The 5,112-nt window shown below is 34.4% G+C and overlaps 1 non-coding gene across 1 annotated transcript; it reads right to left on the bottom strand.

Moving 5' to 3' along the window:
• Positions 1-1,045: 1,045 nt before the first annotated feature.
• LOC118349799 lies at positions 1,046-1,151 on the bottom strand. The gene has a single exon (XR_004802713.1). It is a non-coding gene; the product is annotated as a small nucleolar RNA R71 (small nucleolar RNA).
• Between the last annotated feature and the right edge of the window lie 3,961 nt (positions 1,152-5,112).

Here is a 5,112-nt window from a genome sequence, read left to right on the forward strand (position 1 = left end):
GTGTGCGGGACGATAAAGACATTAGGGTTTATTTCCTACTCAATTGAAGCATATCATTAGCACGAAATTAGGAAGTTTTCAGAGGAGTATTTCTTTGGATGTTTGTGAAGATTTGCTAACAAATAGAAAGAATTAAATTCAATTAGTTAGATGAGTAAAGCATAGTAAGGGATTAGGTGAAATCGATTTCCTAAAAGTTTTTTTTCCCATTGATTTGATCTTCGAACAATATCTTTCTTTTCCTTTGAGTATTCTTTTTGAATTAATTTTATTTTAATTTGCAATTACAAAAATCTTAGTGACTTTTCTAAATAAAGTCAAGATTAGTATAATTTCTGTATTTGTCAAAAGTATGTTACCAATCCCTAAGGACGATACTCTTCTTATCACTTTATTATAAAACTACGATATTGTGCACTTACAGTTTTGCACCGATCAAGTTTTTGGCCTCGTTGCCGGGGATTGATTTATTCTTATTTTTGCCAATATTGATACAAAGTTATCTTGGTTTTAATTTAGGATTTTATTTTATTTTATTTTCCTTTGGGTGTGTTTTTTACGTTGGATGCACTGTGCTAGAGCTCATGACATTACTCCTTTTGATCCAGAGATTGAAAGAACTCTTAGATCACAAAGAAATAAGAAAGTACTAGCCATGGCTGACGGACAACATGATGCACAGCCACGCATGAAGGATTATGTACGCCAAGTTGTGAATGACAACTACTCGGGTATAAGACGCCAGACCATTAATGCCAACAACTTTGAGCTCAAACCAGCCTTAATTAGAATGGTGCAACAAACCCAATTTAGCGGATCACCACTTGATGATCCCAATATTCATTTGGCGATAGTTTTGGAGATTTGTGACATAGTAAAGATTAATGGTGTTACTGAAGACACCATTAGACTAAGATTATTTCCTTTCTCTTTGAGGGATAAGGCAAGAGGTTGGCTACAATCTCTACAGTCGGGAAGCATCATTAGTTGGCAGGATATGGCTGAAAAGTCTCTTGCTAAATTATTTCCACCTGTAAAAACAAACCAACTTAGGAGTGAGATTGGTCAATTCAAGCAAAATGATTTCGAGTCACTCTATGAAGCATGGGAAGGTATAAAGATTTGATTCGACGCTGCCCTCCACATAGATTGCTGGATTGGTTGCAAGTTTAGGTGTTCTATAATGGGTTAAATGGGCAAACTCGGACCATAGTTGATACCAGTTTTGGTGGAACTTTGATGTCAAAGACAGCTGAAGGTGCTACTTATCTTTTGGAAGAGATGGCCTCAAACAACTATCAATGGCCAACTGTAAGAACTATGACTATGAAAGTTCTTGGGATTGACAAATTGGAGCTGTTAACAGCCATTTCAGTTCAAGTCGCTACTCTATCCCATCAGATTTCAGCTTTGACAACCCAAAAGATACCACAAAGTGTAAAATATGTTGCAGCTATAAGTATGATAGTTCTAAGCAATGAAAGGAGTCAAGAACAAGTTCAATACATCAACAATCGGAACTACAATTATTGTAGTAATCTTATGTCAAATTATTACCATCTAGGGCTTCGAAATCATGAGAATTTGTCTTTTGGAAATACAAAGAATGTGTTGCAACCTCATCCAGGATTTGATAGTCAACCATGCGAAAATAATATGTAACTTGAGGATGCCATGGTTTCCTTTGTTGAGGAGACAAATGCAAGGTTTAGAAAGACTGATTCAAGGTTGGACAACATTGAGACTCATTGTAGCAACATGGGAGCTGCTGTAAAGAATATTGAAGTGCAAACTGGGCAACTAGCCACAATTATCAATGCCCAACAAAGAGGAACTTTTCCTAATAACACAGAAGTGAATCCAAGGGAACAATGCAAGGCCATCACACTTAGGAGTGGAAGAGAACTTGAGAGGTCACTATAAAAGGAAACGAATTCCACCCCTACAGCTGCAAACAATGGTCAAAGGAAGAATAAAGTAGAAGAAAAGGAGATTGTGGATGATGCACTAAGAGAGACTGACATGCTTCCTGCAATTTCATTTCCTGACAATCCTCCTATTCTCTCTACTCCACTTCCTTATCCTCAACGTTTTCAAAAACAAAAATTAGATAAGCAATTTTCTAAGTTTATGGATATTTTTAAGAAAATTCACATAAATATTCATTTTGCAGATGCCTGGGAACAAATGCCAAATAATGTCAAATTCCTGAAGGACATCATTTCCAAAAAGAGAAGGTTGGAGAAGTTTGAAACAGTGAAACTTTCTTAATAATGCAGTGCTATTCTTCAAAAGAATTTATCTCAAAAGTTAAAAGATCCAGGGAGTTTCACTTTGCCTTGCACTATTGGAAATTTATTTTTTAATAAAGTTTTATGTGATCTTGGTGCTAGCATTAATCTTATGCCACTTTCTGTTTGCAGAAAATTGGAAATTGGAGAGATAAAAAAAACAACCATTTTTTTGCAACTAGCAGATCGATCCATCAAGTATTCATGTGGAGCCATAGAAGACGTATTGGTAAAGGTGGATAAATTTATTTTTATTTTTCCTACTGATTTTGTGGTGTTAGATATGAAGGAAGATGAAAAAGTCCCACTAATTCTTGGCCGACCATTCTTGGCTACGGGAAGGGCTTTAATTGATGTTCAAAAGGTGAGTTAACATTGAGAGTGAACAAGGAATATGTTATGTTCAACATCTACCAAGCCATGAGAATTCCAGAAGAGCCAAGCACTTGTTTTAGGGTAGATGTCATTAAGCAATGTGTAGAAGAAGCCTTTCAAGAAGATGCACCACCCGATCACCTAGAACTAGTCTTGTAGCATGATACATCACTTAGCAATGAAGTGGAGAGGAACTGTGCACTTATTCCTCTTGGAGATCCTGACTGAGGAAGATTGAAAAGTCTGACTGTAGACTTTAAAACAAGCGCTTATGGGAGGCAGCCCATAGAACTTTCTTTTATTCTTTTATTTTTATTTTTTTGAATAATTTGGATTTTGATGCAGGTTTATTTAGCATGAATAAAGAGTTGAAAATTACAAACTACGGCTGATTCACCATGAAACCAGGGAAGTTCTTTTCATTTCTTCAATCTTTCTCATTTTTGCATTTCAATGAGGACATTGTTTAGTTTAAGTTTGGGGGTGTAAACTCCTATAGTCATTTGGTCTTCTTGTTTGCTATTTATTTTTTTATGATTTTATAAGTCTTGAGTTGTTGGATTCTCTTTCCCAGCTGTCCTGATTATCATGCCATCATTGCATGATGTATTCCCATAGTCAACCCCTTTGAGCCTTATTTTACATAAGCCTTTATTTATTTTTTTTAACTACATAAACCATTCCCGTTCTAAGCCTGAAAGACCATGAATTTACCTTTACAGTTTGAGATAATACTTTGTTGGAAATCTACATTTAAAGAGAAAGTTAGTTCAAAGGAAATTATGCTTTATTTGATCAAAGCATGTGAAAAAAAAAGGTGAACGAAGAAAGAAGAAAAAAAAAGAGGGTTGAAGTTGTTGAAGATTTGAAAAGACTACAAGAATTGAGGTGGCTAAACGAAAAAGATGGGAGGCTGAAAAAAAAAAGAAGGAAAAAAGTATTATTGCTGGGTTTGTCTTTTGCTCAGAGGTGATTTATCCATCATGGCAGAAAAAATAGAGAAAACTTAAAAAGTGATGCGCAAATCACTTCAGATTTTGTTAAAGGTGTACTTGGTTTTACTTCATTAATTACAACAACAATATTGTCATTAGTATGAGCATATAATCGAGAAATAGTTATAGTTTGAATCATGTGGATATCTCTTTTATTGTTCTTTCCACCAAGTCTTTTCCCAGTTTGCATTGATTTTCCATATCCATTTCTTTCTTAGCCCTCACCTTGTGGCCTGTCAATACAACATGATTAAAGACCTTTTTATCTCTGATTTTTGTTTGACTACATTAGTGGAGAGGATTTCTGAAAATTGGACCTATGGGTTTAAGTTTTGAGAGAATTCTTCAAGTTTTAGTTGTTCTACTTTTATCTGAGTTTGCAAGTGTGGTTTGGAGTTGAGTTGGCTATATCACACACACACACACACTCAAGGTCTTAGCTTTAGGTTGAAATAAATGCTTAACTCTTGCTTGAAAAATTGCTAAATTTTATTAATTTTTTAGTGATTAAATCTAATTCAGATCATGGCTTGGTGAGTGATGAAACTTCTATATGGGGTTAAGTTGATAGTCTATAATGGTCTTTTATTTTTTTTATTTTAATTTTTTTGTTAGAGGACAAACAAAGTTGTAAGTTTGGGCTTGCATAATTTCTTATATTTTATCACTTATTAACTTTAAAGTTTAGTCTAAATACCCTATTATTGGACTAAAATGCTAAAATATTAATAGAAATCTTTGGAATTAATGTGTATTCTTGAATTGAGCATCTATTTACTTTGGGATACTCCTGAGTAAATTTTTATGTTTAATTTCAGAGTTTGTAAAAGGGCAAGTCCAAACCCATTCGAATTAAAAGGACTTTCAAGTGGGCTAGACGTTGGAATAACCTAAAAACATAGGATTCTTCAAATAAGGATAATGATGGGGTTTGAGAGTAATTTAGATCAGAGTCCAAAATGCGCTAGCAAACAGCATGGACACACTTTAGTATTTTAATCATAACTTTCCGTTCCAATATCGGATTGATGCGATTGTTGATGATTTGGAAATCTATCTTAAAGGGCTACAATGTTGTCTCTAATAAGATTTTCCAAATTCGAAATCCTAAAGCACTTAAGTGGCTGCCAAGTTGAGTCCTAAAATTTAGGCAATTTTGTGTGCGGGAATATGAAGACATTAGGGTTTCTTTCCTACCCTATTTAAGCATATCATTAACACGAAATTTGGGAGTTTTTCAGAGGGGCATTTCTTTGGAGTTTTTCATTTCAGACGCTGCGGCTTGTGAGGGATGACACTGCGGATTGTGAGAAGCATTTTCAATGTTCATTTTCTTTTATTATTCTCTCAGAAAAATTATGGTGAATTCATTCATGTTGAATTTAATTTTTAACATGAACTAAAATTTATTTATTCTAGGAAAATGATGTAATCTAGTTCCGAACTATGTT

The sequence above is a fragment of the Juglans regia genome, chromosome 10, assembly GCF_001411555.2.
Source record: "Juglans regia cultivar Chandler chromosome 10, Walnut 2.0, whole genome shotgun sequence".
NCBI lineage: Eukaryota > Viridiplantae > Streptophyta > Magnoliopsida > Fagales > Juglandaceae > Juglans > Juglans regia.